General features: G+C 50.2%; 3 non-coding genes across 3 annotated transcripts; all 3 read right to left on the minus strand.

Moving 5' to 3' along the window:
• Positions 1–23,407: 23,407 nt before the first annotated feature.
• Positions 23,408–23,528, minus strand: LOC121055836. The gene has a single exon (XR_005812826.1). It is a non-coding gene; the product is annotated as a 5S ribosomal RNA (ribosomal RNA).
• Positions 23,529–23,860: 332 nt separating this feature from the next.
• LOC121055873 lies at positions 23,861–23,981 on the minus strand. Its single transcript, XR_005812857.1, has one exon. It is a non-coding gene; the product is annotated as a 5S ribosomal RNA (ribosomal RNA).
• A 371-nt stretch (positions 23,982–24,352) lies between these two features.
• Positions 24,353–24,470, minus strand: LOC121055867. Its single transcript, XR_005812851.1, has one exon. It is a non-coding gene; the product is annotated as a 5S ribosomal RNA (ribosomal RNA).
• Positions 24,471–25,104: the final 634 nt, after the last annotated feature.

Consider the following 25,104-nt stretch of genomic DNA (forward strand, 5'->3'; position numbering starts at 1 on the left):
TCCCTGTCCAGGACCAGCCAGGGTACACAAAAATACAATGTTGATTACATAACCATCGTTCTTAGAAACAACTGAAAATTACACTTATTCTAGCGGAAATGCAGCGGAAAGAAAAACAAAGGGGTAGACTAGCTCCAGCGGGTACGGCTCCAGTCCACAGGCAACACTTCGACGGTGGAACAGCTCACTCATGAGAGGCACCTCCATCGGACTCTGCTTCTAGCTCTGGGTTGGGAAAGTTAAGCAAGGCTGAGTACAAACCACCGTACTCAACAAGTAACACGGACAAGGGGAAGAATAAATGATGCAACGGGATTTACAAGGACAGGCTAGGGTTAGTTGCAATAAAGCAGCAGTTTAAATAAATAACAGAGCTTAAAGAATAAAGGTAATTAAGTACAGTAAAGCATAAATAAAATAAGAAGTTGTAAAGTACCACAACACTGTCCAACGTTACACCACGTTGCAACAGGCCCAACTACTACTCAACGTTACACCACGTTGCAGTAGTCCCGAGTGATAACCAATTTACCCAAGTTATTAAGGTTCACTAATCACAGTGAAGCTGAGAGCTCACCCTTAACCGTGGGCACGGCTGTTCGAATAGTTTATACTCTGATCAAAGGTGTACTACTGTACCCACAAGACACGACTCCACTACACTTGAACGTGCGCCGACATACCACCATGGTATACCGGAAAGGAGACCGTGATAGGACCCGTTACACAACCCTCCCTATTTAATCGCACCACACTTCAGGTTTCACCCCCTCCTTTACACCAAGTCGGGCAGTTCCCTCTTGTGCCTTGGTAGATCCGGAAGCAGGAGAAGCTTTCGTTACACCACGATTGCCCGTCCATACTTCATCACGCCTACCCTTGCCTGGGTACGTCAAATAGTTCGAAGTCATGCTCCAAATCCCACCTTACCCATTTCAGCATGTGGTTAGCACTTATTTACTTCCAGGGTTTCCCGTGAACCGGTCCTTAATCGCCATGGGTGCGACTCTCAAAACCATGCACCCACAGCCCACCATTATCAATATTTTAGTTGACATTAACCCGAACCGGGTAGTGAATCAATGTCTCAGCTAAACAGAACTAAGCATGATTACATGTGATCCCATGAGCTATTTGTTCTAAGCATGGCTAAGCATTAACCTAGGCTTGACTCTAATCAAGTTACCCCTGGTCCAACAATGAATAAAGTTGGATAAACAACGGCATAATAATAAGGTTTACCCGAAAATAGCATAAAGTAAATATTTTAATTAAAACAATGCATATTTGAAATAAATAAGTGAGGAATTTGCAATAATGGGTTCAATATGTTCAAGGATGAGTGTCACTTGCCTTGCTCTGGCCCTTGGGGAACTTCGGCGACGATCTCGAAGTAAACCGGCTCTTCGGCGGGGTCCGAATCTAAGCGACAAAGCACAAAAATAAATAAAACCGGCACAAACTCTACTGAAACAGCAAAAGAAACTATTTTTAATGGATTCTTGATAATTTTATGAATTTAATGAAATTTGAATGGACCTAAACGGAGACTAGATGAATTACTTATGAATTTTAGAAGTTTTCTGGGTTTTTTAGCTAAACAGAAAAGTCCTAAATCAATTATTGCGCAATTAATGGGGCTGCTGACGTCAGCGAGGAGAGAGGAAACTGACGGCTGACAGGTGGGGACCACCTGTCGGTGAGAGAAGGGGAGAGGGAGAGACTGACACGCGGGCCCGGGGAGGAGAGTGAGAGGAGGCGGGCGCGTGGATGACTGACGGGTGGGACCCACTCGTCAGCGAGAGGGGAACAGAGAGAAGGGGAGCGCGCGGGCTCGGGCGGACGGTGGCGACCGGCGGGAGCGGCGGGCGACGCGGCGGCGGCGGTGCACGGCGACGGCGGCGCAACGGTGACGGCGCGACGGCGACGACCGGCGAGCGGCGACGACGGAAGAACAGCGGTGACGGCGACTGGCGAGCGGCGACGGCGCGGCACGCGCGGGCGCAAGCGACGGCGGCCAGACGTCGGCGACGCGGAGGTGACGACGACCACGGCGGCCGGCGGGAGCGGCGAGCTTCGGTCTCGTCCGGCGACGGCGGGCGACTCGGCGGCGGTCGGCCGGAAAGGGGGAGAGAGAGGGGAGGAGGGTGCGGGTGCTCACCGGCGGCGGCGAGGGCGCGGGCGGGTCGGCGAGACCGAGACGGAGGTGGCGACGCGGGCGGGTGCAGGAGATCGGCGGTGGCGGCGGAGGTCGATTGGCGGCGGAGAGGCGACCGGGCGCGATGGCGACGATGCGACGGAGGAATGCGCGGCGTGGGGACGTTCACCGGCGACGACGAGGATGGCGACCGGTCGGCGACAGTGGCACGGAGGCGATGACGCGGCTGGACAGCGGCGAAGGCGTCCGACGGCGAAATTGCACGGCGGCGGCGAGAGGCAGCAGCGCGGCGGCGACACGAGCGACGGCGGAAAGTGGGTGACGGCGCGGCGGCGATGGGGATTTATAGGGTGGCGGCACCGGCTAGGGCGGGCGGAGGTTGGAGACCGAGTCGGCGACGACGCGGTCTCGGCGGCGGCCGTTGCGGCGGCGGCCGTTGCGGCGCGGCGGCGGACTCGGACTCGGCTGGCGCGGGCACGGGCGCGGGCGGGCGAAACGGTCACTGACAGGTGGGCCCCACCTGTCAGTGGCGCGAGGGGAGGAGGGAGGCGGCGCGGACTCGCGGGCGCGGGCGACGCGGCGAGCTGGGCCGAGCGGCGGCCCAGGCGGGGCGCGCGCGGGCGGAGGGGAGCGGCCGGCGCGGCTGGGCTGGCCGAGGAGGAGTGGGCCGGCTCGGCTGGGCCGGCCCGGGAAGGAAAAAGAAAAAGAAAAGGAAAAGGAAAAAGAGAGAGGGAGGAAAATCGGTCTTCGGCCCAATTTGAGAAGGAAGGGAAAAAGAAAGGAAAAAGGAGGGAAAAAGGAAAACCCCACTTTTGCCGAGTTTTAAATTAATTTGTTTGGCCTAATTTTATACTTCTGCAATTTGAATTTAAATCCAGTTAGTCGATTTGCAAGCCTCGATTTAAATGAATTAAGTTCTTTTAGAGGGATTTTTCCTGAGTTAATTAAGCCAATTGTTACTTACGAATTTCTTTTACGATTTAGGCTTAGGACGAAACTCCGGGTGTGACACTTATTGAGGAGTTACTAGAGCTTTGGAAAGGTCTCTACTTTGGATGCACTTACTGGGAAGAAGTTCAATCTACATGCTGCTATAATATGGTGCATTCATGATTATCCTGCTTTGAGCACATTGTCAGGTAGAGTCACTAAGGGTTATTATGCTTGTGTCTATTGTGACAAAAATCCTTGCTCCAAAAGAATAAGAAATAAGATATGTTATATTGGCCATCGACGTTTTCTTGGTAGTGACCATGCATGGAGGAAGAGAAAGGTGTTTGATGGTAAAGTTGAAACCCGTGAGAAGCCAGAGAAATTTACTACAGATGAGCTGATGGAGCAACTAGAGAGGGTCAAGGATGTTAGACCAGGAAAGCATCCTGGAAGCAAAAAGTGAAAAAGGGATGAAAAGGCCAATGTTTGTGGGATTTACCGTATTGGTCAAGTTTAAAGTTGCGTCATAATCTCGATGTCATGCACATCGAAAAAAATATATGTGAGTACATCCTTGGTACTTTTCTAGGCATTCCTAGGAAGTCAAAGGACAATTTAAATTCTAGGCTTGATTTGGAGGACATGGGTATTAGGAAGCATTTACACTTGATTCGGGATGGAAATTCATACACTATTCCTCATGCACCCTACACGATGACTAAAACCCAAAAGGAAGATTTTTATGAGTTTTTGAGAAGTGTAAAATTTCCAGATGGATATGCTTCGAACTTAGCAACATGTGTTACTGCTGATGGCTCCAACCTCCAAGGATTGAAAACACATGACTGCCATATTCTTCTTCAAAGGATTTTACCTGTTGCTGTCCGAGGAATTATGCACAAGGACATATATGAAGCACTTGCTGAATTAGGTAACTTTTTTCAACAACTTTGTGCAAAAACTTTGAAGTTAGATGTGAAAGAATGAAAGCTGAAATTCCGGTCATTTTGTGCAAATTAGAAAAAATATTTCCTCCCTCTTTCTTTGATGTGATGCTACATTTAACTATTCATTTACCTGAAGAGGCAATTCTTGGAGGTCCAGTATAGTATGGGTGGATGTACCCTGTTGAAAGAAGGTTGTTGACATTGAGACGATTTGTGAGGAACACGGCAAGGCCTGAAGGGTCCATTGCAGAAGCATATGTCGCTGCTGAGTGCTTGACTATTTGGTCGAGGTACTTTGGTGATGATGTTGAGACACGACACAATCGGGCGGGAAGGAACAGAGAACGTGTTGATATGAGAAAAGGTGAGATTTCTGTTTTCAACCATGGAGTCGAGGTTCTTGGAGCACCGATGATTACATATCTTGAACGTGATTATGACAAAATGGTTTGGTTTGTGCTAAACAACTGTGAGGAAGTTGAGCCATATATTGAGTATGTCATCCCATTTACAATTTTAGTTGTTTCATATAACTATATTATTAGCTTGGACCTAATGTTTGAAATTACTACCATTTACAGGATATGCAAAAAAGAACTTGAGAACGAAGGATATCCTGATGTTCAAAAAACCCTTGAGAAGAATTTTTCTTCATGGTTCAAGAAGCATGTGGGTTTCCTATCCATTTATGTGTTGTCCATTGTTTTGGTTTTAGTCAACTTGGTTTACTTTTTTCTTGGCAGATTGCAAGACTTCGTTATGTGGATAAAGAAGACGTAAATGATGAGTTATTTGCACTATCATGTGACCCAAATTTGCGAGTACGGATTTTTTCAGCATGCCTTGTTAATGGTGTGCGATTCCACACAATAGATCGTGAGAAAAATAGGAGAACACAAAATAGTGGAATTTTTGCCGAGGGTACACATGATGGCGAGGATATTGACTTTTATGGTTGCTTGAAGGAAATAATTGAACTAAGGTACAACTCAGATTATAATGATGACCAAATAGTGGTTCTATTTCGATGTGACTGGTTTGACACCCATGGAAAGAAGTTTAGGATGAAGGATGATGGGATATTTAGAAGCATAAACCAGAGCAGTTTCTGGTATAAAAATGATCCTTTCATTCTAGCAACCATGGCGAAAAAGGTATTCTACCTAGAAGACATCAAGTACCATGAAAAGTGGCGAGTGGTTCAGAAGTTTTCACATAGACACTTGTGGAATGTGGCTGAAAATGACAAAGATGATATACCCAATGTTATGACATTGTCCTACCAAGACGAGGAGTGTGAAGGTGGTGTTCAAGTGTCACTTAATGAGGGTACTATGGAAAATGAACAACCGATCAATGAAGATTGTCATACTGTTGATGTTACCATAGTTGATGACCTCCGTAGACAAAGAGAAGAGAAAATTCAACAAAATGAGTCAAGTGATGAGGACGATGAAACTAGATGGCAATATTTGAGTGATAATGAATTTCCAACAAACCCTTCCAAAGATGATGACGATGATAGTGATTACGAGTAACCAATGCAAATCCAAGGTAACTGAACTACCCATGCTTATCTTTCTTTGTCATGTAAAATGAAAATAGTTGTGTTATCTAAGTATATGGTGGTGCTATGTGGCGCCAATGTATAGAGCAATATTAGATTATGACTCTGAGAGCTTTGCATGTAAACCTCTGTAATGGGCCAGAAGTTTGTTCAGTCCCTTCCATTCTGGCACCTTCATAAATTCTAGTTATATACAGTACATTTTGATGTCAAGACAAAATTTTCTTAGATCACTATCAACTTCATTCATTGGCCATTGTGTTTCTTGGTTAAAATTGAACATAGGCTATACTGGAACGGTTTTTATTTGGAAGGGTTTTGCTGTTTTAAGTGTGCACGCATGGTTGCAGCAAGAGTATCCTATACCAGGACTGTATCTTCACACTATAGTGTTGTTTTAGGACTTTTGAGTCTTTGGCTGATCAATTTGGTGTTCTGATAAAATTAGAATGACTTCAGTTGTTTGAGAATAGATGATTCTAATGATACTTTCCAATTGGCTGCTGGTATCATTTCTGCAGGATGTGAAAAATAAAATGTTGATTCTGTTTTGCTTCAGGAAAGGGTTAGTTTTACTTGTTGCTGCCTTAACTGCGTTGATCACTTGGCCTTGTTGCTGAATTCAATGGATTACCATGACCTTGCAGGAAAAAAATTAAGGCAGTAAACAACATCGGTTGGCCCCAGTTGACACAATGCTGCTACAAACAACGATGAGCTGATTGTCTCATATGAACTAGTAATAGTGCAGTTGTGTAAGAGCTCTTTAAAAGATGCTCCAGCTAAAGTGTCTTCTGTAGATTAGGCACATGTATGGTCGTATCTGTATTCTTTTCCACATTAGCTGCGTTTTTCATGCTTCGTATGGAAACACATCATATATAATTCATTTCAATGTTTGACATGCTGCAAATTGTCTATGGTCCACTAAATGAACATTTAGGCGAATTGTGGGACTGAATCAAATGTCCCCTCGCATATTTATTTCATGGCGCTGAAAACTTCAAAATTCCTCATATCATCGTGTATTTGATTTTCTTAGTGTTCTATCCGACACTACTATTCATTCTGTTAGATTTATCGGCTAAAAAGTGGGTCAGATTCTTCAGCGGTCGGGTTTTAAATTTTAGCCATGGGTAACCCGTACCCGATCTGAGCGGAGGCGCGACGGCAGGTGGGCAGGTTGGTGGCATCTGAGCGGCGTGTGATGGCGAGCGAGCATCTGTGCGGCAGGGCGATGACATCCTAGCGGCGCGCAACGACATCCGAGCAGAGGTGCGGTGGCGGGCAGGAGGGTTGGTGGCATCTGGCTTGCATCCGCAACAGGACGTCTGGGCAGCAGGGCGGCGGTATCCTAGCAGTGGGGCGGTGGCATCCGAGCCGTGGCGGCCGGTGGCATCCGAGTGACGGGCGAGTGGGGTCCCAAGGTGCAGATCTAGGGTGTTCTTGAAAGTTGAGATGTTTTCTTGAAATTTTTTGTATGGATATTGGCATAGGTCGGGTATGGCTTGGCGGGTATCAGGTCGGGCATGTTCCTGCCTCACACATTCCTGACCCGAACCATTGTCATCCCTAGTTAGATTGGATTGGAGGACACAATGGGCCATGCATGCGCGTATCGAAGTTCTAGGTGGCTGACATGTGGACCTCTGACATGAGGCTGACAATGGTCGATCTCGTCCTCAATGGTTCTTGTCCTAGATGATTTTTTTATTTTTTAAACCTTTTTAATAAATAATGTTGTTACTAAAACTCAAAGAAAAATATTTTCACCATCGTTACTAGTGTGGCACGCCACCGACACTGACGGGGCTGCGTTGTCATGGCACGATAGTGTTGGTCGCGTGGCTAAAAGATTGATATGGTGAAAATCTTTCCCTTCAAGGTTTAGTAATAAAATATATTAAAAATGTTTAAAAAAATAAAAAAGAGGTGATTGACTCTGCTCCCTAACCTCTCCCTTCTGATGTTCGAAACGATTTCTCAAAAAAAAAAGAGGCGATTGAGTCTTCTTTCTTAGTGCTCTCTCCTAGTTCAACCCAAGATCGAGGTAAATGGCTTGCTCCAAGAACATAGTATACTACTCCCTCCATGTTTTTTTATATGACGCCGTTGACTTTTAGGTCCACGTTTGACCTTTCATCATATTAAAAAAATTATATAATTATTAATTATTTTGTTATAATATGATCTATTATTATAGTAACTTAAGCATGCTTTATAATTTTGCATATTTAGATATAAATTTTGAATAAGACGAATAGTCAAACGTAGATTCAAAAGTCAATGGTGTCATATAAAAAAATATGGAGGGAGTATTTCATTGTTCTATTCTGCCCACCGATCCCTATAGTTGCCACTGTTTATATTCTGTGCAAAGTTCATGACAAAATTTAATTTTAGATGCAAAATTTCTAGTGAGGGCAAATCATTTCTCCTCTTTGTCTCTGTTCCCTTAGGGTCACTCTTCTCATACGCTACATCGATACCACCACGGTTTTTTCACAAATTAAATGTCAAAGTCATTTTTATAAAAATACCAAGAATAAAAGCTTTATCATTCATATAAAAAGAAAATATATGATCTACTCCCTCCGTCCTATTTAAATTTTTTTAAGAAATTAAAAAAATTAGTCACTCGTTAAGTACTATTCATGATTTATCATCTAATAAAAAAATATGAATCGTACATTTATTTTAAATAAGATGAAAAGTCAAACATTATAGGTAAAAAGTAAAAAATTGCTTTGTTTTGGGATGGAGTATATAAGATTCTAAGGGTATACTTACATATATTGTCACACCCGGAGTTTTGTCCCAAGCCTAAAATCGTAAAAAGAATCCGTAAATAACAACTGGCTTATTTAACTCAGGAAAAATCCCTCTAAAAGAAATTAATTTAGTTAAATCGAGGTTCACAAATCGATTAACTAGATTTAAAATCAAATTGAAGAAATATAAAATTTGGCCAAACAAATTAATTTAAAACTCGGCAAAAGTGGGGCTTTCCTTTTTCCCTCCTTTTTCCTTTCTTTTTCCCTTCCTTCTCAAATTAGGCCGAAGTCCAATTTTCCTCCTCCCTCCTTTTCTTCTTCCTTTCTGTTTTCCCCCTCTCCCTTGCCGGGCCGGCCCAGCCGAGCCGGCCCATCTCTCCCTCCAGGCCGGCCCAGCCGAGCCGCCCTCTCCCGTGCGCGCCTCCTCCCTCCCCCTGGGCCGCCGCTCGGCCCAGCTCGCCCGCGCCGCGCCGTCGAAGTCTGCGTCCCCTCCCCGCGCCGGCCGAGTCCGACTCCATCGCGCCGTCGCGCCGCCGCACCCGCAACCACCGCCGCCGAAACCGGGTCGTCGCCAACCCGGTCGCCTCTCTAACCACCGCCTCCGCCCTAGCCGGCGCCGACACCCTATAAATTCCCCTCTCCCGCGCAGCCTAGCCGATTTTCGCCCGCCACTCAAGCCGCCGCTCCTCGTCGCTGCCGATCGATCTCCGCCGCCATCACCGATCGACCGCGCCCACCCGCGTCACCACCTCCGCCTCGACCTCGCCGACTCACCCGCGCCGTCGCCGCCGCCGGTGAGCGCCTCCTTCCTCCTCCCCTCTCTCTTTTCCTCCCCGGCTGACCGCTACCGAGCCGCACGCCGTCGCCAGACGTGTGCAGCGCTCGTCGTCGTCGCCGCCCGTCGCCGTCCTCGTTGCCTTTGCGACGCCGTCGTCAAGCCGCCGCCACCCGCGCCCGTATGCGCCCGCGCTCATCGCTCGTCGTCGTCGTCGCGCCAATCCGTCGCCGCCGCTTTACCCGGCTGCGCCGCGTGCGCCGCCGTCCTGGTCGTGCGCCGTTCGCCATCGTCGGACGCCGGTCGTCACCGTCGCGCCGTCGCTGCCATGCCGTGCGCCGTCGCCGTGAGCTGCCGCTGTCGCCGCCCACCGGTTGCCGCCATCGGCCGAGCGCCCCCCTCCCCGCTCCCCTGTTCTCTCTCTCTGACCGACGGGCCCCACCCGTCGGCCACCCCTCCTCCTCCTTTCAACTCTCCCCTTCTCAGTGTCGGGCGGGCCCGGGTTGTCAGCCGCCCACCGGCCCTCCTCCCTCTCTCCTCCCGTGGGGCCCAGCCATCAGCCTCTCCTCTCCCCTCTCTCCCACCGACAGGTGGCCCCACCTGTCAGCCGTCAGCGCCTCCTCTCTCCTCGCTGACATGAGAAGCCCCATTAATTGCGTAATAATTGATTTAGGACTTTTCTGTTTAGTTTAAAAACCCAGAAAACTTCTAAAATTCATAAGTAATTCATCTAGTCTCCGTTTAGGTCCATTCAAATTTCATTAAATTCAAAAAATTGTCAAAAATCCATTAAAAATACTTTATTTTACTGTTTCACTAGAGTTTGTGCCTGTTTTATTTATTTTTGTGCTTTGTCGCTTAGATTCGGACCCCACCGAAGAGCCGGTTTACTTCGAGATCATCGCCGAAGTACCCCAGGGGCCAGAGCAAGGCAAGTGGCACTCATCTTTGATCATATTGAACCTACTATTGAAAATTCCCCGCTTTATTTATTCAAACATGCATTGTTTTAACTAAAGTATTTACTGTATTTATTTTTCGGGTAATCCTTATTATTATGCCGTTGATTATCCATCTTTATTCATGATGGACAAGGGGTAACTTGATTAGAGTTAGGCCTAGGTTAATGCCTAGCCATGCTTAGAACAAGTAGCTCATGGGATCACATTTAATCGTGCTTAGTTGTGAATAGCTGTAATAATGATTCATCACCCGGTTCGGGTTAATGTCAACTAAAATATTGATAATGGTGGGCTGTGGGTGCATGGTTTTGAGTCGCACTGATGGCAATTAAGGACCGGTTCATAGGAAACCCTGGAAGTAATTTAGTGCTAACCACATGCCGAAATGGGTAAGGTGGGATTTGAAGCATGGCTTCGAACTATTTGACGTACCAAGGCAAGGGTAAGCGTGATGGAGTATGGACGGGCAATCGTGGTGTAACGAAAGCCTCTGCTGCTTTCGGATCTACCAAGGCACAAGAGGGGACTGCCCGACTTGGTGTAAAGGAGGGGGTGAAGCCTGAAGTGCGGTGCGATTAAATAGGGAGGGTTATGTGACGGGTCCTATCACGGTCTCCTTTCCGGTATACCATGGTGGTATGTCGGCGCACGTTCAAGTGTAGTGGAGTCGTGTCTTGTGGGTACAGTAGTACACCTTTGATCAGAGTATAACCTATTCGAATAGCCGTACCCACGGTTACGGGCGAACTCCCAGCTTCACTGTGATTAGTGAACCTTTAATAACTTGAGTAAACTGGTTTTCACTCGGGACTACTGCAACGTGGTGTAACGTTGAGTAGTGGTTGGGCCTGTTGCAACGTGGTGCTTTAATTTATTCAATCACCTTTATTCATTTTAATTTCTGTTATTTGTTTAACTGCTGCTTTATTGCAACTAACCCTAGCCTATCCTTGATGATCCCTATGCATCATTTATTCCCCTCTTTTCCGTGCTACTTGTTGAGTACGGTGGTTTGTACTCAGCCTTGCCCTTTTCTCCTTCAGAGTTAGAAGTTGAGTCTGGTGGAGAAGACTCTCAGGAGTGAGCTGGTCTACCGTCGAAGCTTTGCCTGTGGACTGGAGCCGTACCCGCTGTAGCTAGTCTACTTTTCCTTCCGCTGCATTTCCGTTAGATAAGTGTTATTTTTAGTTGTTTCTAAGAACGATGGTTATGTAATCAACATTGTCTTTTTATGTACCCTGGCTGGTCCTGGACAGGGATTTTAATACACAATTAAGTTCAGAAATTCATGTGAGGAATTTCTGGGAGTGACATATATGAACATGTATACAGGGGTCAAGTGTACTATAGGCAGAAAAAATTGCTTCAAAATAATTAAAATACGTGAGCACGAACAGAAATTCACCGCGAGCGTGTGCATTCCCTGCCAAACAAAAATTTTGAGAGTAAAATGATCCGTTTGTCCATGTATGTTCTAGAATAGCATTAGTTTGAACAAGGGAACTATAGTACTTTCGCCTTTGTTCCAATCTATTCCCTTCCCCGTTCCCAAACGCTAAACATTTCAAATTAGTGTCCTGCCTCCTCACCGAACCCTAGATTAGTCCTCAGCCACCACTCCTCACCAAACCCTATCTATGACCAACAAGAAGTCGATCTCATTTGCAGCTGTTGAAGACATCTGCAGCCTCCGACATCCGGGGTTGGCCTCCAACGCCGACCACCACCTCTGACGCCGGCTGCAACCTTCGACGTCGGCCGCCTGCAACGACGCTATCTGCACCCACTGACGTCGTCCACAACCTCCGAGATCCAACCCCCAGCTATAGCCAGCGCCACCATCAGCACTCGTCACCAACATCTCCACATCAAGATGGCTCCTGGTAGGAAGAAGTCAACTAGTCGTGAGCCAGTAGGTAAGTTTGATTTGTGATATAACTTTTATTGCTAGTTGTCTGATTTCTGTTCATTATGTAGAGCATAGGAATTGTCAAATGCTAGTTGTCACATTTTTATTTCTTACTAGTTGCTCTGTTAGTGATAAGGTTTGTTTTAGTTTGACAGTATAAACAGGAGCTAGTTCTGTGTGCTGTAGGCGTCTATTGTTTGCTTCCAAAGTTCCGGATAACAATTGTTTGCTTTTACTGTTGTTCAATGCATATACATCATTCCCAGTCATTCATTTTTTAACTGTTGTGCAACCAGAGTCGCCCATGACTGATTATGAGCTGCAAAGGGCGTACAACATTCTTGAGGAAAATCGAATGTTCCAGCGACTTGGTTTAGGAAGGTTACGTGAACTTGTGAGAACAAAGGCCCAGGTTGTTGCTCGTGAAGAATCTGACCCATTGTATGAACCTGGAAAGGACACTGAACCTGGAGACAGGGACTCTGAACAAGGAGTAGTTGAAAAGGTTTATATGCAATGTTGCACTATTATTACTCATTGTGTTCAGTATGCAAGAGTTTTTCTCATGATTTAATTTCTTGTATCATGCAGGGCTCTGAACTTAGCAAGAATTTACCAAGAGGACCAAGAGCATCAAAGCGTGTGATGGCACTTCAGGAGCAAGACCAACCAGCCAGAATGACAAGGCAGAGGACAAAGGAAATATCATCAGCTAATGAATTTTGCCTTGTTCAAACAACTGACCCTCAGGATGGTCCCATAGAAGATGGGTTGATCACTCTGGATGCTCATACTCAGTCTGACAATCAGAATAACATGATTGAACAAGGCAAGTGATTTCAGCTACTCACCATGATTAATGATTTATATATTTGCATATTAATGGGTAGTTGGTTTTCATTAATTGATTCTGAATTGCCATGATAGGTCAGCGAAATGTGAAGATGCGTCGTGCAGGCAAAGAATTAGATAGGATCTCCAGAGGGTTAAACACCAAGATTGCATTACATGTTGCTGATGGAAACCGCAGGCCAGAGGCACCTGTGCAAGCTGCCAAACTAGCATCCGAGGCTGGTTTTGCTTTGCGAGACCATATCGCCATCCTCCCTTGCTGGAAGGACTATGAGGGTGAGAATAATAAGGATCTTCTTGCCGACTTCCAGGGAAAAGTTGCTGTAAGTACCCAATCTGTGTTATATGCTATCAAAAAATTTCATCAGATGAAACCTTTTTTTGTTTTAGTTTCCTTTTATCTATCAATAGTTCAAGTGACTAAAATAGTGTCCTTTTGTTCATACCTGTCACGCCCGGAGTTTTATCCCAAGCCTAAATCGTAAAAAGAAATCCGTAAATAACAATAGGCTTAATTAACTCAGGAAAAATCCCTCTAAAAGGAATTAATTCACTTAAATCGAGGCTCGCAAATCGACTAACAGGATTTAAATTTAAATTGCAGAAGTATAAAATTTGGCCAAACAAAATAATTTAAAATTCGGCAAAAGTGGGGTTTTCCTTTTTCCTCCTTTTTCCCTCCTTTTTCCTTTCTTTTTCCCTTCCTTCTCAAATTGGGCCGAAGTCCAATTTTCCTCCCTCTCTCTTTTTCCTTTTCTTTTTCTTTTTCTTTTTCTTCCCGGGCTGGCCCAGCCGAGTCGGCCCACTCCTCCTCGGCCAGCCCAGCCGCGCCGGCCTCCCTCCGCCCGCCAGCGCGCGTCCCCGCCTGGGCCGCGGCTTCGGCCCAGCTCCCGCGCCGCGCCGCGCCCGCGCCCGCGAGTCCGCGCCGCCTCCCTCCTCTCTCCCACGCCACTGACAGGTGGGGCCCACCTGTCAGTGACTGTTTCACCCGCCGCGCCCGCGCCGCGCCGCGTCCGAGCCGGACTCCGCGCCGTCGCCGCAACCGCCGCCGCCGCAACCGCCGCCGCCGAGACCGCGCCGTCGCCGACTCGGTCTCCACCCCTGCCGCGCCGCCGCGCCGTCACTCACTTTCCGCCGTCGCTCGTGTCACCGCCGCACTGCCGCCTCTCGCCGCCGCCGCGCAACTCATCGCTAGCCGCCGGTCGCCGCCGCTTTGTTGCGTCACCACCTCCGTCCCGCTGTCGCCGACCGGTCGCCGTCCTCGTCATCCCCGGTAAGCGTCCCCGCGCCGTGCATTCCTCCATCGCGTCGTCGCCGTCGCGCCCGGTCGCCTCGCCGCCGCCGATCGATCTCCGCCGCCACCGCCGATCTCCCACACCCGCCCGCGTCGCCACCTCCGCCTCGGTCTCGCCGACCCGCCCGCGCCCTCGCCGCCGCCGGTGAGCACCCGCACCCTCCTCCCCTCTTTCTCCCCCTTCCGGCCGACCGCCGCCGAGTCGCGTGCCGTTGCCGGACGAGTGCAAAGCTCGCCGCTCCCGCCGGCCGCCGTGGGCGCCGTCGCCTCCGCGTCGCCGACGTCTGGCCGCCGTCGCTTGCGCCCGCGTGTGCCGCGCCGTCGCCGCTGTTCTGCCGGGTTGCGCCCGTGCGTCGCCGCCCCGGCCGTCGTCGCCGTCGCGCCGTCGCCGCTCGCCGGTCGTCGCCGTCGTGTCGTCGCCGTCGCGCCGCCGTCGCCGTGCGCCGCCGCCGCCGCGTCGCCCGCCGCTCCCGCCGGCTGCCGCCCACCGCCGCCCACTCCCCACGCCGTCGGCCGAGCTCTCCACCCCTCTCCTCTGCTCTGCCTCCCCTCTGGCTGGCAGGGCCCACTAACCAGCCACCACCTCTCTCTGCCAGGTGGGGCCCGCTCCACCAGCTCCCTCCATCTCTCCCTTTCTCTCTCCCCCTGGGCCCCCTTGTCAGCCCCTCTCCTCCTTTGGTCTCACTGTCCAGTGGGACCCGGATGTCAGCTCTCCCTTCCTCTCTCCTCGCTGACGTCAGCAGCCCCATTAATTGCGCAATAATTGATTTAGGACTTTTCTGTTTAGCTAAAAAACCCAGAAAACTTCTAAAATTCATAAGTAATTCATCTAGCCTCCGTTTAGGTCCATTCAAGTTTCATTAAATCCAGAAAATTGCCAAGAATCCATTAAAAATAGTTTCTTTCTCTGTTTCAGTAGTTTTTAGCCTGTTTTTCTTGTTTTGCCTTGTTTGTCGTAGGTTTTGACCCCGTCGCAGCGCCGTTCGTTCTCGAAGTCGTCGCCGAAGTTCCTCGTGGGTCTAAGCAAGGCAAGTGGCACCCTCCTTTGATCATATTGAACCTATGATTATAAAATCCCCCGCTTTTACATTCAAACATGCATTGCTTTATGCAAATCTATTTGTTGTATTTATCTATTGGGCATTTACCTTTATATCCGTTGATCCCCATTTATTATTGTCATCCTAGGGTTAATTTGACTAGAATTAGGGTTAGTCAATGCTTAGCCATGCTTAGTTCAACTAGCTCACCAATTCTTATTTTGATTATTGATTAAACTTTGATAGACCTTTAATGGGTGTTATCATTATTTATTTCCCGATATGGATTAATACAACTAAAATATTGCTTATGGTGGGCTGTGGGTGCATGGTTTTGAGAGTCGCACCCATGGCAATTAAGGACCGGTTCTCAGGAAACCCTGAAGGTCTTACACGTACTAACCACAAGCCAGAATGGGCAACGGTGAGACTCGTAATCTAGCTTGTCCCTATTCGACATACCCAGGCAAGGGTAGGCGTGATGGAGTATGGACGGGCAATCGTGGTGTAACGAAAGCTTCTCCTGCTTCCGGATCTACCAAGGCACAAGAGGGGACTGCCCGACTTGGTGTAAAGGAGGGGGTGAAACCTGAAGTGTGGTGTGATTGTCTAGGGAGGGTTAGGTGAAAGGCCTTAACATGGTTTCCGTACTGAGGTATCGTGGTGATACGTTGGGGCATGGTGACATGCTTGGCAGCCATGTCTTGTGGGTAAAGTTGTACACCTCTACAGAGTAAAACTATTCGAATAGCCGTGCCTGCGGTTATTGGGCGAACTGACAGACTCACTGGGATTAGTTGAACCCCTTTTAATAATTTTCTTAATCTTGGAACTGGTTTGACCCTGCGCAATGTGGTGTAACGTTGGCAGTGGTTTGGGTCTGTCGCAACGTGGTTTAACGTTGGGCAGAGGGTTGACCCTGTCGCTACGTGGTGTAACGTTCGACAGTGGTTTGGGCCTGTTGCAACGTGGTGTAACGTTGGACAGTGGATGATTATTTTAAATGTTTACTTTACTTTTATTTCAGTCTATTCTATCTACTGTTTTGCTAAATTACTGCAGCTTTGTGCAATTTAACCTTAGCCTATCTTTGTTACCCTATTGCATTCATTATTCTCCCTCTCTTGGGTGTTACTTGTTGGGTACGGTGGTTTGTACTCAGCCTTGCTTACTTTTTCCCCACCAGAGCAAGTGCTAGAGTCTGTGTCAGAAGAAGGTTGTTCCGAAGGTTGAAGTAAGGTTCAGTCCGCCATCGAGAGTGCCTGTGGTGTGGAGCCGTCTTCGCTAGCTGAAGCTGAAGATTAGATGGTTTAGTTTGTTTTCCTTTTCCGCTGCATTTCGATAGATGATTGTTTTTATTTGTTTTTAAGTCGTGGAACTGTGTATTAATTTGTCATAGTGTGTACTCGGGCTGATGCCTGGACCGAGATTTAATACATGCTATTGTTCAGAAATTTGGTGTAAATTTCTGGGCGTGACAAGTTGGTATCAGAGCCAATCTTGACCGTAGGATGAGCCAAATGGAAACCCTAGGAGCCTTCTTTCATATGCATTAGGTTTTGCAAAATTTGAGTCGTTTGCAAAAAAAAGGGGTGTCGAGTCTTTTGGTTTTGAAAATTTAGTTGAGCATACTTGCTTCTCAAACCTTGACCTCTCTCTATAGATGTGTGTCATCCCATCGACGAGCCCGTGCCTTCGTCGCAGCAGTCGTCAGCAACTTCAGCCGATCAAGTGTCAAGACCGAAGATTCAAGTGAAGAGTCAGGTCTGCGCTACTCCAAGCGTCGCTCTCAAGTTGAAGATGGAGTCGTTGAAGAGTCAAGCGTGCTTCTTCAGTCGTTGCAGCCGTTTCGAGCCGTAGACGTTACCCTAGCATCGTCTTTTAGTCGTTGCTTGGTAGTTTTTGTGTGTGTAGGTTTGTTTTGGGGTTAGCGGTTCACCATAGCAAGTAGTGGCGTTATGGTCGTACCACCAGGAGTTGAGTGCTCTTTTAAGTGTTTTAATCAAGATCAGAAAATTACAGTCGAGTAATTCAAGAAAAGCCCTTTGATTTTCTCCTCTGCCTTTGTTCTCCCCTTCTGCTCAGATGGTGAACACAAGGAACAGTAACCGCAACAACAATGGAGCAACTGGAAGTCAAGGAAACCATGAAGGTTCGCGCAATGGATCACCACCGCCGCAACAAGAGGACCCGACGATTGCCCAAGTTCTAGCCAACCAGGCTCAGATGATGACCATGATGATGCAACAGATGCAACAACAACACCAACAGATGATGCAGCTCTTGATGAATCAGCAGCAGAATCAACACCAAGGACCACCGCCAGCACAGTCAAAGTTATCAGAGTTTCTTCGAGTTCGACCACCGACGTTTGCAAGTACAACCAACCCGATGGAAGCAAATGACTGGCTACATGCAATCGAAAAGAAGCTGAATCTTCTGGAGTGCAGTGATCAAGAGAAGGTCGCTTTCGCGACTCACCAACTGATGGGACCCGCCTCCGTTTGGTGGGATAACCTTTTGGCTACTCGGACTGCCACTACAGACATCACTTGGGACGAGTTCTGCAACAGTTTTCGGAAAGCCCATGTGCCAGATGGAATAGTGGCACAGAAGAAGCGTGAGTTTCGTGAGCTACAACAAGGGGACATGACAGTTACAGAGTATCTCCATGAGTTCAACCGCCTTGCACGTTATGCCCCGGAAGATGTGCGCACCGATGCTGAAAGACAAGAGAAGTTTCTTGAAGGATTGGATGATGACCTGACCAAGCAGCTGATCTCAAGGGATTTTGTGGACTTTGAGAAGTTAGTAGACAAAGCAATCTGCCAGGAGGACCAGTGCAACCAGATGGATCGCAAGAGAAAAGCGGAACAAGTCAACACAGGAAAGAACCAAAAGCCACGTTTGCACTTTGGACAACAGCAGGGGTCTTCGACACTGATTGTTCGTCAACACCGACCTTTCAACCCAAGCAACTACAGCCCCCATGACAACAACAACAATGGAGGACAACTGCAACCCTTATCAGCACTGCCACCGCCAAACCAGACAGCACCAGCTCAGAAGCCAGGGGTTTGTTTCAACTGCAACAGACCGGGTCACTTCGCCAAGGAGTGTCCACAGCCAAGACGCAACAAACGAGGATTCATGCAAGCCCAAGTCAACCAAGTCTCAGCCAAGGAAGCTCAAGCTGCACCTGAGTTTGTTCCAGGTAAGTTCTGACAACTCTAGGCTGCTTGTCTGCACCTCTTTAAGAGCTCCTCCGAATCTCGGGGACGAGATTCTGTTAAGGGGGGTGGATTTGTCACACCCGGAGTTTTATCCCAAGCCTAAATCGTAAAAAGAAATCCGTAAATAACAATTGGCTTAATTAACTCAGGAAAAATCCCTCTAAAAGGAATTAATTCACTTAAATCGAGGCTCGCAAATCGACTAACAGGATTTAAATTTAAATTGCAGAAGTATAAAATTTGGCCAAACAAAATAATTTACGGTTTTCTTTTACGATTTTAGGCTTGGGATGAAACTCCGGGCGTGACAAATCCACCCCCCTTAACAGAATCTCGTCCCCGAGATTCGGAGGAGCTCTTAAAGAGGTGCAGATAAGCAGCCTAGAGTTGGCAGAACTTACCTGGAACAAACTCGGGTGCGGCTTGAGCTTCCTTGGCTGAGACTTGATTGACTTGGGCTTGCACGAATCCTGGTTTGTTGCGTCTTGGCTGTGGACACTCCTTGGCGAAGTGACCCGGTGTCACGCCCAGAAATTTACACCAAATTTCTGAACAATAGCATGCATTAAATCTCGGTCTAGGAATTAGCCCGAGTACACACTATGACAAATTAATACACAGTTCCACGACTTAAAAACAAATGAAAACAATTATCTATCGAAATGCAGCGGAAAAGGAAAACAAACTAAACCATCTAATCTTCAGCTTCAGCTGGCGAAGACGGCTCCACACCACAGGCATTGTCGACGGTGGACTGAACCTCACTTCAACCTGCGGAAAAACTTTCTTCTGACACAGGCTCTGGCACTTGCTCTGGTGGGAGAAAATTAAGCAAGGCTGAGTACAAACCACCGTACTCAACAAGTAACACCCAAGAGAGGGAGAATAATGAATGCAATAGGGTAACAAGGATAGGCTAAGGTTAACTTGCACAAAAGCTGCAGTAATTTAGCAAAACAGTAGATAAAAATAGACTGAAATAAAAGTAAAGTAACATTTAAAATAATTATCCACTGTCCAACGTTACACCACGTTGCAACAGGCCCAGACCGCTGTCGAACGTTACACCACGTAGCGACAGGGTCAACCCTCTGTCCAACGTTAAACCACGTTGCGACAGACCCAAACCACTGCCAACGTTACACCACATTGCGCAGGGTCAAACCAGTTCCAAGATTAATAAAATTATTAAAGAGGTTCAACTAATCTCAGTGAATCTGTCAGTTCGCCCAATAACCGCGGGCACGGCTATTCGAATAGTTTTACTCTGCCGAGGTGTACAACTTTACCCACAAGACATGGCTGCCAAGCATGTTACCATGCCCCAACGTATCACCACGATACCTCAGTACGGAAACCATGATAAGACCTTTCACCTAACCCTCCCTAGACAATCGGACCACACTTCAGGTTTCACCCCCTCCTTTACACCAAGTCGGGCAGTCCCCTCTTGTGCCTTGGTAGATCCGGAAGCAGCAGAGGCTTTCGTTACACCACGATTGCCCGTCCATACTCCATCACGCCTACCCTTGCCTGGGTACGTCGAATAGGGACAAGCTAGATTACGAGTCTCACTGTTGCCCATTCTGGCTTGTGGTTAGTACGTGTAAGACCTTCAGGGTTTCCTGAGAACAGGTCCTTAACTGCCATGGGCGCGACTCTCAAAACCATGCACCCACAGCCCACCATAAGCAATATTTTAGTTGTATTAATCCTCAACGGGATATGAATAATGATGACAACCATTAAAGGTCTATCAAAGTTTAATCAAATAATTAAATAAGAATTGGTGAGCTAGTTGAACTAAGCATGGCTAAGCATTAACTAACCCTAATTCTAGTCAAATTAACCCTGGGGTGACAATAATAATAAATGGGGATCAACGGATATAAAGGTAAATGCCCAATAGATAAATAAAGTAAATTGATTTGCATAAAACAATGCATGTTTGAATGTAAAACCGGGGCATTTTATAATCTTAGGTTCAATATGATCAAAGAAGGGTGCCACTTGCCTTGCTTAGACCCACGAGGAACTTCGGCGACGACTTCGAGAACGAACGGCGCTGCGACGGGGTCAAAACCTACGACAAACAAGGCAAAACAAACAAAACAGGCTATAAAACTACTGAAACAGAGAAAGACACTATTTTTAATGGATTCTTGGTATTTTTCTAGATTTAATGAAACTTGAATGGACCTAAACGGAGACTAGATGAATTACTTATGAATTTTAGAAGTTTTCTGGGTTTTTTAGCTAAACAGAAAAGTCCTAAATCAATTATTGCGCAATTAATGGGGCTGCTGACGTCAGCGAGGAGAGAGGAGGCTAACGGCTGACAGGTGGGGACCACCTGTCAGTGGGAGAGAGGGGAAGTGGGCGGCGGACACGCGGGCCCGGGGAGGGGAGAGAGGAAGGGAGGGCGCGGCGGCGGCTGACGGGTGGGACCCGCTCGTCAGCGAGGCTAGAACAAAAAGGAGGGGAGCGGGGTCCGGCCGGGAGAGGGAGAGGGGCGGCAATGCCCGGGCGGCGGTGAACGGCGACCGGCGGAGGACGGCGCCCGGCGACAAGCGGCGCGAACCGGCGGGCGGCGGCGGATGGCGACGGCAGCCGGGAAGCGGGAACGTCGGCGGTGCGAGCAGCGGCGGCGGGAGCGGCGGAGACGGCGAGGGCCGAGGAGAAAGGGGAGGTGGCGATGGCGATGTCCGGCGGCACGAGGGCGTCGACGACGGCGTCAGCGAGTACTGGCGCGAGGCGACGGGCGGCGGCACACGGCGAGGCAGGGGTCACGGCGAGCGGAGGGGTGGCGGCGACTGAGAAGGTGGCGATGGCGAAGGTGGTGACGAGAACGGCGACGACGAGTCGGCGCGGAGGAGGCGGAGGCAGCGACGGGGTGGCGCGGCTCGGAGCGGCGGCGAGCGGCGGGAGGGAAGACGGTGATGGACGCCGGCAGCGGGGCGTGGCGACCGTGCGACGCTAGTGACGAAGGGCGGAGGTGTGATGACGAGGGCCGGCAGCGCACGACACCCAGCGACGGCGCGCGGGATCGGGTGGCGGCGGAGCAGAGCGGAGGAGGGAGAGGGTGGCGGAGCGGCGGCGGAGTCGAGCGGAGCGGCCAAGTGGCAGCGACAGAGGAGAGGAGAGACGGCCTCGACGGCGGCGCGGGGGCAGCGACGGCCGGCGACGGCTCGGCAACAGGGCGGTGGCGGCTCGGGGGGGACGACGGCAGTGACGAGACGAGCGCGGCGGTGCTTCGACGGTGGCGGGGTCGCGTCGGCGACAGCAAGGCGAGGGTGGCAGCCGGTGGACGGGCGACGGAGACGGCCGAAGCGCGCAAGAATGCGGCGGCGGCGGCTCTGGCGGCCACGGGCGGAGAGGAAAAGAGAGGGATAGAGAGGACAACAACGGCTTACCGGCGACCAGGACGACGACGGCAAGTCGGCGAGGAGAGAGGACCGGTGGTGACGGCAAGGGAGACGACACCAAGGTGGCACGTCGGCGGCGAACAGTGGCGCACGCGCCAGGCAGTGGCACACGGGCCGGCGGCGGCTACCGAGGGGGAAGAAAAAGGAGGGAGGGGGGAAGAGGATAGCTCACCAGCGGCGACAGCAACACCTCGGCGAGGAGGAGGAACGGACGGTGGCGAACGGAGCGGGGCGGCGACGTCGCGAGCGCGGACGACGACGCGCGGACGACGAAGTCGACACGACGGCGAAGAGGACGAGGAGGCGGCGAGGAAGCTCGGCGACCACCGGTGGCGACGAAGGCCGGCGGAAGGTCGGCGAAGCTGAGGCGGAGGTGGTGACGCGGGTGGGCGGCGACATCCGACGGCCGACGGGGAGATCGGCGGCTGACGGCGACGGAGGGAAGCTTCGGCGGAGAGGGGGAAGTGGCGGCGGGGCGGCAGCGCGAGGATTTTATAGGTGGTGGCGCCGGCTAGGGCGGAGCGGCCGGTGGAGACCGAGTCGACGACGCGGCGGACTCGGCGGCGGCTGTTGCGGCGGTGGTTGCAGCAGCGGTGCGGCGTCCAGAGGAGTCGGAAGGAGCCGAACTCGGCCGGCACGCCGCGGCGCGGGCGCGGGCGCTGGCGAAGCTTGGTCGCTGACAGGTGGGACCCACCTGTCAGTGGCGCAAGGGAGGAGGGAGGCGAGACGGACTTCGCCGCGAGCGCGGGCGAGCTGGCGAGCTCGGCCGAGCGGCGGCCCAGGCAGAGGCGCGCGCGGGCAGAGGAGGCCGGAGCCGGTCGGCTGGGCCGGCCGAGAGGAAGTGGGCCGGCTCGGCTGGGCCGGCCCGGGAAGGGGAAAAAGAGAAAGAAAAAGGAAAAAGAAAAGGGAGGGAGGAAAATTGGACTTCGGCCCAATTTGAGAAGGAAGGGAAAAAGAAGGAAAAAGGAGGAAAAAAAAGGAAAACCCCACTTTTGCCGAGTTTTAAATTAATTTGTTTGGCCAAATTTTATACTTCTGCAATTTGAATTTAAATCTAGTTAATTGATTTGGAACCCTGATTTAGTTAAATTAATTCCTTTTAGAGGGATTCTTCCTGAGTTAATTAAGCCAATTGTTATTTACGGTTTTCTTTTACGATTTTAGGCTTGGGATGAAACTCCGGGCGTGACAGGGGCGAACCGTGCCGTCGTAGGAGCGAATAAGCGGCTGACTCGTACCCCGTACGAACGGCAGGGTCTCATGAGAGCGAAAAGCGAGATACGTGTTCCCCGAGCGAACGGCGGGACGTTTGTCCCGGACAGAAGGTGGAACGAACGACGGCGTGCTGTCCCGGACAGAAGGTGGAACGAACGACGGCGTCGCCAGGCACGCGCGTCACGAGCGATAAACGCGTAGGCCGAACGAATGGCTCCGGCAAGTACCGAAAACGGTAAAAATGAACGAATGGCTCGACCGAGGTCCGAAAACGGCAAAAATGAACGAATGTCTCGACCAACAACCCAAAACGGCTAAAAAGAGGGATGCAACACGAGGACTTCCCAGGAGGTCACCCCCATCCTAGTACTACTCTCGCCCAAGCACGCTTAACTTTGGAGTTCTGATGGGACGCGGTGCTCTAGTGCTGGTATGATCGCATCTAGCACGTATCGCACAGCCTGCCCCCTTATGTTCCCCGCGCGTGGCCCTTACCCGTCCGCCCGGGGCGAACCGTGCCGTTGTAGGAGCGAATAAGCGGCTGACTCGTACCGCGTACGAACGGCAGGATCTCATGAGAGCGAAAGCGAGATACGTGTACCCCGAGCGAACGATGGGACGTCTGTCCCGGACAGAAGGTGGAACGAACGACGGCGTCGCCAGGCACGCGCGTCACGAGCGATAAACGCGTAGGCCGAACGAATGGCTCCGGCAAGTACCGAAAATGGTAAAAATGAACGAAAGGCTCGACAGAGGTCCCAAAACGGCAAAAAAGAGGCATGCAACACGAGGACTTCCCAGGAGGTCACCCCCATCCTAGTACTACTCTCGCCCAAGCACGCTTAACTTCGGAGTTCTGATGGGATCCGGTGCTTTACTGCTGGTATGATCGCATCCAGCATGTCTCGCACCGCCTCCCCCGTTATGCTCCCCGCGCGTGGCCCTTACCCGTCCGCCCGGGGCGAACCGTGCCGTCGTAGGAGCGAATAAGCGGCTGACTCGTACCGCGTTCGAACGGCAGGGTCTCATCAGAGCGAAAAGCGCGATACGTGTACCCCGAGCGAACGGCGGGACGTCTGTCCCAGACAGAAGGTGGAACGAACGACGGCGTCGCCAGGCACGCGCATCACGAGCGATAAACGCGTAGGCCGAACGAATGGCTCCAGCAAGTACCGAAAACGGTAAAAATGAACGAATGGCTCGACCGAGGTCCCAAAACGGCAAAAATGAACGAATGTCTCGACCAAGAACCCAAAACGGCTAAAAAGAGGATGCTACACGAGGACTTCCAGGAAGTCACCCATCCTAGTACTACTCTCGCCCAAGCACGCTTAACTTCGGAGTTCTGATGGGATCCGGTGCTTTAGTGCAGGTATGATCGCATCCAGCATGTCTCGCACCGCCTGTGTCACACCCGGAGTTTCGTCCTAAGCCTAAAATCGTAAAAGAAATCCGTAAGTAACAATTGGCTTAATTAACTCAGGAAAAATCCCTCTAAAAGAACCAAATTCAATTAAATCGAGGCTCGCAAATCGACTAACTGGATTTAAATTCAAATTGCAGAAGTATAAAATTTGGCCAAACAAATTAATTTAAAACTCGGCAAAAGTGGCGTTTTCCTTTTTCCCTTCTTTTTCCTTTGTTTTTCCCTTCCTTCTCAAATTGGCCCGAAGTCCAATTTTCCTCCCTCCCTTTTTCTTTTTCTTTTTCTTTTTCATTTTCCTCCTTCCCGGGCCGGCCCAACCGAGCCGGCCCACTTCCTCTCGGCCGGCCCAGCCGCGCCGGCCGCTTCCCTCCGCGAGCGCGCCCCGCCTGGGGCGCTGCTCGGCCCAGCTCCCGCGCCGCGAGTCCGCGCCGCCTCCCTCCACCCTCGTGCCACTGACAGGCGGGGCCCACCTGTCAGTGACCGTTCCCTGCCTCCGCGCCAGCCCGCGCCAGCCCGCACCGCGCCACCTCCGCGCGAGTCCGACTCCGCGCCGCCGCCGCAACCGCCGCTGCCGCAACCGCCGCCGCCGAGACC

Source organism: Oryza brachyantha, chromosome 11, assembly GCF_000231095.2.
Source record: "Oryza brachyantha chromosome 11, ObraRS2, whole genome shotgun sequence".
NCBI classification, from domain to species: domain Eukaryota; kingdom Viridiplantae; phylum Streptophyta; class Magnoliopsida; order Poales; family Poaceae; genus Oryza; species Oryza brachyantha.